The sequence below is a fragment of the Salminus brasiliensis genome, chromosome 4 (genome assembly GCF_030463535.1).
Source record: "Salminus brasiliensis chromosome 4, fSalBra1.hap2, whole genome shotgun sequence".
Taxonomy (NCBI): domain Eukaryota; kingdom Metazoa; phylum Chordata; class Actinopteri; order Characiformes; family Bryconidae; genus Salminus; species Salminus brasiliensis.
Window position 1 is genome coordinate 5849526 of NC_132881.1, and position 10000 is coordinate 5859525.

At 48.5% G+C, this 10000-nt stretch overlaps 1 protein-coding gene across 2 annotated transcripts in view; it reads right to left on the minus strand.

The window, feature by feature from the left end:
- The window catches only part of smoc2 (SPARC related modular calcium binding 2), a 55876-nt gene that overhangs the window by 44888 nt on the left and 988 nt on the right, over positions 1 to 10000 (minus strand). The gene's annotated exons all lie outside the window — the stretch shown is intronic.

A 10000-nucleotide genomic window follows, 5' to 3' on the forward strand; every position in this document is an offset into this window, starting at 1 on the left:
GTGTGTGTTGTGTGTGTGTGTTGTGTGTGTGTTTCTGTGAGTCTATCTGCACCTGGCAGAGCGGTGTACGAGGGGGTTCAGGGAACAGGCTGTTACCCCCGGTGATGGGCGTCGGTTATGCTGTCATCAGCGACTATAAATCTCACGTGAGATTCATGTGAGACAAGTGTGTATGAGTGTGTGTGTGTGCATGTAAATACAGGTGCCACAGGGGTGTAGTCTGAGTCAGGGTGTGGTGCTGAACAGAAACACTTTTCCCCGCTCCTCAGTTTAATATTAATATAGATAAATATAACTACTGGTGAACCAGAGCAGTAAACAGGTACAGACAGGTCAGGGGTCGTACAGTAACAGCTGTGGAACCTAGTGCTGAGTATTTGAGCTCGTCCTTAGGTGGGAATTCTCCTCTGTCACTGGGAAGACTTAGTGGTTGAATCCAACGTTATTGAGAAACCATCAAACACACAGAAAAACAGTCCAGCTAATTCTTCATTCCTTCAAATGAGGACAGATTGACCGTACACTTTTACATGAGCTCTGAGGAGGTACACTGTAGTACACGTTCTTTAAGCAGTGCTATAGAGCTGGGTGCAGTTCCCAAATTCCCTTAAGCAAAGGTCTGGAACAGAGAGAATGTCGAACTTGCATTATGGCCTCTTTTCCACTACAGGGCCGAACAGTTGCCAAGGCCGTGCAGTAGCACGACTTCGCCATGCAGTTAGCACTATGTTAATGGATAACTATTGCTGTGGTTCCGGCATACAAGCATAGCTCCCAATGCAGAAACCCTGCAGTTCGCTTTGTGCAAGTTTTAGGTAATGCTAGTTTCCACTAAGCGAGCCAGGCAGTGCCAATGGGGCGGTAGCGATGTTGGACAAGAAAGATAGGTGGCATGCTAATGCTGCGATAGCGATGTTGAATGAGCTGCGTAGCTGCCATGCTAACACCGCTGGTAGCATTGTTGGACGAGGCCTGTAGCCGACTGTAGTACGCTAAACTTTATTATTCTACAGTGCACTAAAGCATACTTGTCGCCACACTAAGGGGGAACATTGCTGTTCGGATCTTGCTGCACAAAGGTGTAATACGAAGCCGATCCATGCATCTCTACGTCATTAAGCTCTCCCATCGAGTTTTACATCACCATTTACGGTTAGCTAACCATGCTGAGAAAACCAGGCTCAGCCCAGTTTGTAAGTTTCCATGTAAGTGTCCATGTGGAAAAGCCTCCAGAACGGTTACCCTCCGTGCTCAGAACCGTTCGGCCCAGAGGGTGGGAAAGAGGCCCATGATTCAGTGCCATATCCTGTGTATTGAAGTACTCTACATGAATTTCCAGTAAATGCTTAAATAAATGTGCATATTAAAATAAACAACTGCTTGACATTTCTGCTTTTCATAATCGCCTCAGTCTCGGAACATATGAGGCATACTGGTTAAGAACCGCCCGTGGGACGAGTAAACATGTATGAGTCCATTCTTGATTAGCAGCTTGGTTTTCGCTCCACGCCATGTGAACCATCTTTCTCGGACTTGCTGTCTTCTTCGACCACTTGCACAGATATGATTGGCTACGTAGCGTCACATGTGATCGGCCTGTGAGTTTCCTCATGTACCGTAAAGGCTACCGTAAAGTAATGCCGGTTAAAGTAATTCTAACACCCCGTCAGAATGAAACTGTCCTCAATGGTTGATCCGTTGCAGGTCCAGCTCCAGATAGAACAGCATCTGGGTCCAGACATGGCCCGTGCTCCACCTATTAGTGACCTTTTCCATAGAAGAACCACTTTTGGTTCCATAAATATGCTTTTGTGGTACCAAAAGTGGTTCATCTAAGGCATCACTCAAAGAACCCTTTGTAGCTCCTTTATTTTTAAGAGTGGAATGAAAGCTAGGCTGGTGTGGTGATGTGTGGATTGCTGCTTCTTATATTATCACATTGTAAAAGGTTTGCTAAAGAAACATGAGCTAGCTATGAAGTTAGCATTCATGCTAGCACTGTTTTTTTTTTGCTGTATGTCAATCACAAATTAGCAGCCGTGCCAGCAATTGTGAATCACGCTACACAGGTAGGAGACTGCAGAGTTAGGAGTCTTGCCCAAGAAGTCCAGCCAGGGAATCCAACCGCACAGCGCCTACAGGACGCCACTGGACTGTTTGTGACTTACTGACAAACTGCACTTCATTGAGGAGACTGACGAATGGAAGAGAAGGACCAAAAAAGGCCCTAATTTCGGCTGCGTGCCGGGCAAGTGACCCACAGTGTATGTGGAAGTCATCCGTTATCTCAATGGACTTCTTTTCCTCTCCACTTTTTCTGCCGTATCTGAATATAAACTAGGCAATAAAAGAACAATAGGCCTTCTCAATTCAGGCCCCCTCTTTCACCCCGACGCCCCCTCTCTTCCCCTTTTTTGGCGCTTTATTTCAGAACCAATGAATATTAACTTGCGAATGAAAGCATCCCCTTTTCCAAGTGCGTTGGGGGTCTATCTGTTGGGAGCTCTGTACTGCAGTCCCTGACTGACAGTGTCCCGCTGTCTGGGGTCAGCAAGGCCCCTGCCCCTTCCCCCCTTCTTGCACTCCCTCTATCTCTCCCTCTCTTTCTCTCTTATCCTCCCCCTCTCTCCTTCTTCTGCAGCTGTGCCCTCACGCCCTCTCCACTCAGTCTTTCACGGCTCTGCTGTCAGAGGCCTCGGCGGGAGGTGAGAATGAGTTGTCAGGACCAAACCGGGCCGGGATTGGATCCAGTAAGGAGTGACAGCCCTGCCGCTGCCAGTGCTGACCCTCAAATCGAGCTCATCAGCTCAAGCCGTGGTTCAAGTTGTTAGGCAAGTAGTTAGGCAAAACTTGTTACCAACATCCTGGTGTATAAGGTATACAAACTTCTAAGCTACCTGCAACCTCTCTGAACCTCTTAGATCTTCTCTAGATTGACTCTAGACCTCTTCTGGTTCCTCGAAAAGCTCCATTCAGACAACCTTCCATGTTTCCTTTCTTTCCTGATGCAAAACACAACTGCAAAGCCAGCAGTTGATTGCACAGGGGCTACGGTCCAAAACCGACCACGGCGTTCCCACAATAGCAATGATGGTGCCCACAGAGTCAGACACTGAGCCACGGCCACCGCAGAGCTCAGACGGTCAGGGACAGTCAATCCAGGCCCAAAGTGCGCAGCAAACCCAGACTGGACACTAAAGCATGCCCATTCACAAACTCCAAGAGATTCTCAAGCCACCCACCATGTCTGTCTGTCAGACGTGGTCTTTTTTTCTTTCTTTTTTTTTTTACAGCTTCAACAGCTGGTCCCAGACATCCCAAAAAGAAAGGATGAATGGGCAGCTGATGTTGCCACCCAACATGGACAAGTTGGCCCATCACAGCAGACAGGCTATTGAGAAAAGGATGACAAGGATAACCAGCAGATGACACCGAACTAGTCCAAAGAAAGGAAATAATACACTGCGGATGAGTTAGGGTTAGTTCAGCATCTCTGAAAGACTTGAGTTTGGCTTCTGTGTGAGACAATCGCGAGGCTTAGGCTGACAAAGAGACCGCAGGAAGGGCAGATGAATGGTGCATTGAAGGCAATGGGATGTCTAGGTTCACTATAGTCCATACGTGGGTAATACTCTTCAAACACCGAATACAGCTTTTGTATAGGCCTGAATGGTCTTTTGGTCGAGTCGGAGTTAACTCATCATGGTCATGCGTCCGGGTGATGAATGTCTAAGGAAACAAGGGTAAACAGCCTCGATCGTGACATCCCACTAAGAGCTCACGACTCGAGTGTGTGCGCGCACCAGAGGGATGGGGAGCGGTCTAGCATGGCATTGATGTATCACCACCGGCGACTTCACATGCCTCCTTCATGACTTATGGCTGTTCCCCCTATTGCACACAGCCGCAGAAGCAAAGCGACCAGAACAAAGTGCGAGAAAAAGAATCATGTGTCATGAATTCGGGGCTTTTTTCCCCCAAGTACTCCCCAGCTGCCTCGGCCTTGTGTTTTCCTTTCTTGCTTTGTTTCCTTCTTTGATTTCTCTGTCCCTCCTACTCGCTATGGCTAACCCGCTCCAGAGCTCGGCCAATGGTGCTGAAATGAAAGGTGGTGGGGGGCTGTGTTGGGGGGGTGGTATTAAGGCCGCAAGCGGGCAATTTTTGACATATTTCTTTCTCAAGGACCCACCAGCACACAAACCCCAAATCCTATTACCCCCTCTGGCCAAGAAAGCATTGTGGGCCTGAAAGCTGCGAGCTGGAGGCTGACCCCCAGCAGAGAGGGTATTGTGCAGGGTTACGGGCTGGGTAGGAACAAGGAGGCCCCCGGGGGCCGGCCCCCTCTGCTCTTCGGCTACCCCAGAGGGGCCTCTAACACCCCCCTAACACCCCAGCCGTGAGGGGTCAACGGGGACCCTGGCGGAAAGCGAGGGAGAACTGGTGCGGATGTGTGAATGTGTGGGATGTCCTGGCGGGGGCTTCCTGGGATTGGGCTGGGAACCATTAGTCTCCAGCTTGGTGGAAAAGGACGAAAGTGACAGGCTTTAACCAGGCAATCGACTCAATCAAAGAGGACGGCGTTTAATTGCTGTGAAAAGGTTCGAGAAGAGGAGGGATAAAGGATGAGTGGAGAAGGAAAGAGAGCGGCGCTGAAAGCCCGCTAGCAGCTATGGGAAGTGAAGGGGGAAGGTCTTTATTTGCCAGCACAGGTGCAAGGCCTTTTTGTCCCACAGCTTGAACAGAGCATGCATATGTATCTAGACTGACCGTGCCGGAGCAAACACACACGTATGAAAGAAGCAAGAGGATCGCCATGAACTAATCAGATTGCAACACTGTGAATGAGGCAGCAGCAGATGTTGTCTCCTGAACTCATTATTTCCACCAAACACAACAAAATCCATCAGGCTTTTCTTAGGATTCAGTGGCTTTCCGACCAGAATAGCTCTAATATGTCTGTCCTCAGCTTGCAGAAATACGTACAGAGGCATTCGTCCTCATACTTGAGTCACACTGCAGAAAATATCAGCTGAATGTGGAAATGTGGTTAAATATGTGGGCTCAGTCTTTAACAGGCAAATCCTTTTAGCAGTAATAACACTTGTGGAGCGAAACAGCCGATACTGAGACCGGATTTACACCTCGGACAAGACATACTGTCCAAGGAATGATTTACTGGTACCTATAAAAATGAAATGCATTTGAGTCCACTCTACTGATGGTGTGCACAGCCCTAGCGCTATGTGGGCCTTACATTGGTGGAACGTGGGCTAGGGGGGGTTCAGAGTGGGTTTGTCTATGCTTTGTTACTGGGACCCAGTTGGGCTAATCAAAAAGGGCCCATATCATTACAGCCCACCTTAATCTCACATGGGGCGCATCTAGGCCCCATTTGCAGTGTACAACCCATACTTATAACCCCTCCTGATCTTTTCACTGGGCATCCATTTCTGGGGCCAACATGGAACCCCAGGACAGAAGTTTCTGGTTCCCAGTTGGGCTGTCAGTGGGTGGTTAGCTACCACTGATTAGCCTCAGCGCTCTGGTGCAAACTTCAGACATCAGACAGGTCTTGGCCGATCAACTACATTAGAGGTAAGTGGGAAAGCTTTGTTCAGTAAATTTTGCTCAGATTCTCCTTAAACCCCAAAGCCATCCCTTCAGCACAATAAGATCTGGCCAGTGTACCTTAAACGTGCACATGTATGGTAGATGTGTCCAGCACAGTGGTCAGTGAGTGCGGGCACAAGGTAGGTGGAACTAATACACATAAAGCTGTGTATATCAGTGATGGAAAGCCTGGCGTTAATCTCAAACTTAAGAGATGTGTTAAGTGGCTGGTAACCAGGATTTCCTTGGCAGTGTCTGAGTGCGGATATAGATGTGTGTAGGTGTGTTCGCTCGCAAAAGCGCAGATGTGCGTCTGTACAATGCAAACGCTACCTCCCACATTCCTGGCTGCCTGGCTGTAAGTAGGGAGTGAGCCTGGCTGACCCTTCACCCCTGGCTTAACTACCCACGGCTATTTGTTAACGTTCAGTTCTGAGGCGTCCTCTGAGCGGCCGGCAAGTAATGAGGCTGGGGTCATCAGCTGCAGCACTGGTCTCTAAATCACACCACTCAGAGACTGACACCGTGCATTCCTCTGTACTCTCATCCTCAACTATGTTAGCAAACATAGCATACACACACATACACACACACACACACTTTATACCTGACATTTCAACACCAGCTCTAAATAATGGTGATGGTCCATATCACAGGAGGGGAAGGTGGGGAATGCTAAATGCACATGCCTGTTTTTATTTCCATATCCAGAGCGACTAATGATGGTGGGCTAATGCAGGGCCATATTTGTTGTGGGGACCATATGGAACATGCCCACCAAAAAAGGTTGTAGGCTCTTTTAGGTGATCATGTTAGTATTAGGAGGCTAAAAAATTCACAAAACACAAGAATTATTACTATTTTATAAATAATAGCAAACAGATTTTTTTTTTAAATGTCAGAGGAGTAACAGAGACTGCCTCTTCAGATGAGATACCACTGGGCTAACAGAGCTAACGCATACATTGGCTGCTGATGAGGGCATATCATCTTCTTCATAAGATCTTTTCTCCACAGTGAACTATGTGCCAACATGCTAATCTGTCATTGAACAAAAGTATCACTGTTTCTGGACCTAGCTAATATCAGATAGCTCGCTAGCAAAGTTAGCGGAAAAGCCACATCAAAGCTAACTGTCGTCATTAGCACCATACGTCTTCAAGTCCCATATTAAGTTCTGTGCTCCTCACAAACGTTATGTACGTTCTAATGCCACGCAATGCCTGAGGCAACCGTGACTGGTGTCGAGAGTTTCTGTTGCTAGTGAAGGTTCATAAAAATCAAACGGAGGGTGAAATAATGCCGCATTATTAATACTCTAATCAATGCACAAGAGATAGCTAATATGTGGTACACAGCAAGCTTTAGCCTAAAGGACTCTAGTCTTAGGATAGCAGTGGCATTGCGGCAGGGTCCATGGCGTTAACCACATCACCAGCTTTCACTCCAAGGGTCTGAAAGGCCATGAAATAAGTGTCATATTCTGTTTGTTCTTCCACTGTAATGAGTCTTTTCAGTAAGCTCTGAATAGGCGAAGCAAGACGGAAGCTGTTTCATCCAGAGGGCTGTCACCAGTCCGCTCTGCCGGTGAATCAGTGCTGTTGAAACAGGGAACTAACTCTCCTTCATTACTGCGAAACTGGGATTCCCTGGCACAGGCCCACAGCCAAGAAACCTGCGGGAACTCGGTTTACCTTCTCCCGTGCCTGACCGCGTCCCGGGCTGATTTGTACTTTCGGCCCAGCGAATAACACTATCTTCTCCTATGTGCGGTCCCGCGGGTGCCCTCGAGGCCACGTCTTTATAGGCTCTCATTCACGGCCGCGCTGCATAGCTGGCAGCGGGTGCCAAGCGGAGAAACATTGACAGCCACTGTATCTCTGGCCATGGTGCTAACAACTCCCATCAGCACCGGTCGGGCGCGCCAGGCGAGAGCCCCTCGGGTCTGCCCCGCTAGCCACACTGCCCCTGCCCCCTCCTGCCCGTGGCCCCGAGAGACAAAACCGCAGCAGAGCGCTGCCCGGCCCCAGAAAAAGAACTCTTCAGGCATTCCATTAGAACAGTCAACACACAGCTGGTCTGCCAGGACCGAGAGAATCAGCTCCAGCTCCACACATTCAGTTCAGCTGTAGAGGAGAGGAACAGACAACAGAGACCAAACAAACAAACCCCAAGATTCTGCACCATTTCTACTGGCTCATTTTTAGGAGCGTTTGAGGAGAATATTCTACACCAGTGCTCTCCAGCCCTCCTCCTGGAGACCTGATATCTTCCTAATATGGCACACCCCATTCAGCCAATCAAGGACTGGGTTGTCTGCAGGCAGTGGTTAGTTGGATCAGGCGGGGTGAATTAGGGTTGGGTGGAGGGTACAGTATCTTGTCCATCCATCTGTGGAATGTGCTATGTGCTCATACTCCCAATTTGGTACTGCCAACTAACGCACCCATTCATAACTCCCCCAAGCACTAGCACTGCTCCTGACACTAGGAGGCGACACTGGCAGCCGGTGATACGCTCAGAGGAAAGGGCCGCGTCCCCGGCCGTCTATGCCGCCTATGCTGGCCAACATTGCTTCAAATGCGATGAGGGGAGAGACCACGGCCAACTGTGCTCTCTTGGATTCTGGCTGCTGATGGCAAAGCAACATGGCTCGAGATTCGAAGTCAAGACCCCCAGGCCATAGTGGTAGCGCAATAGACCTCTTAGCCACTCAGAGCCTATCACCTTTTCCTCTGTTGTACTGAGGAGTGCTGCCAGGTTTATGGTTTTCCTGCCAGATTAGGCTGATGTAAAAATGTAGTCACTTGAAAAACGATAAACGCTAGGATTTTTGCCTAACCTGGTCATCCACCGTCGGTAATGATCTGTGACCTATCTGTGTAAAGAAAAGCTTGTGTACCTAAACCCTCTCTGTTTAAGAGTCTCCACAGATCCTGGTATTACATTTTCAATTACGCCACACTTGCTGCCACCCCACCTTCTGAGAGTGAAGGTAGAGCCTTCATATCAAGCGCGAGGTACATGGAACAGCTCACAGCCTTCCTATTATGAAGCCTAACAAGTACAAATATTGACCATTTACCAGCATTTATGGATTATAAAGTGGGCCGTTTCCTTTCCCCCTGTTGACACATTTAATAGCGTGCAGGCATGCGGAGAGCATGGGGGATTCGGTTTTCTAGAAGTGGCCAGGCTGACTTTGCCGTCAAAGCCCGCTCTGTTAGTGCTCCACGCTGCCTGGCTCCCGCTGGCCCATCTGTGGCGGCTGAGGCCCAGCGGGCCCAGGCCAGAGGCGTTGGCCTGGGGCTAATGAGGAGCGGCTTCCCGCAGCCATCGAGTTTGGGCCTGTGTACACGGGCTGGAGTCCACGCTGAGGCTACCCGCAGGAGCCAGTTACATATTTGGCAACATTGTGAATCTCACGCTGTTCCCAAGCCCCAAGCAGGTATGCCAGTCCAAGCCAAGAGGGGGGGGGGGGGTGGTTGTACTGACAGTGCACCTGTGATTTAGTGTGTGTGTGCGTGTGTGTGTGTGTGTGTGCGTGTGTAAACTTACACTGAAGGACTAGGCCTTCTAGGCCTAAGTCTGCCTGTTTTACTCACTGTTCAGTTCTGGTGATCTCATTAACTGCTCAGTGTTTTCTGCTCTCGTCCTTCACCAGCCAGCGACAGGCCGAATGAAGCTGACTTTCAGCACCTACACAAAAACTTGGCAGGCATGTCGGTTCTCAGCGTCTCTGCCAGCATCGGTAGCCTAAAAATAAGGTCTTTACACTAACAGGAGCTTGCTGAAGTGTACAGCCGAGGTTGCACAACGTGCATTTCTCAGGAACACGTTGAAACAGCGTGCAGCTCTAAAACCCTCTGCGGTGAAAGCAAAGCTGCAGATGCCAAGACAAGCACAACAGGTGGTGGACGGGAATAGGTTTCTGCGTTTCGGGACGCTTTCTGACACCTCTGCACAGCGGTAATGGGCCAGCGTCATTAGGAAATGCTCAATCAGATACCAGAGGCACAAAACAAGAATGAGTTCAATACAATAGAGTAACAGATAGCCGCCTGAAACAGCAGCCACTCACGTCTAACAGCATGAGGTGATGTTGTGGGATCTGTGTGTGGTTCTACCAATGGCTCATCATAGGATTGAACAAAGTGATTCAGAGGGGTTGGGGGGGTTAAAGAAACTTACACAGACAGAATCAGTTATAGTGGTGGTAAATTGGACCAGATGTCTGAGGAGTTGCAACATTTGTTACATTTAAAAAAAAAATAATAATAATAAAAAAAAAAATATATATATATATATATATATATATATATATATATATATATATAATATTTTTATTATTATTATTATTATTATATTATTATTTTAATGTAACTGTTGC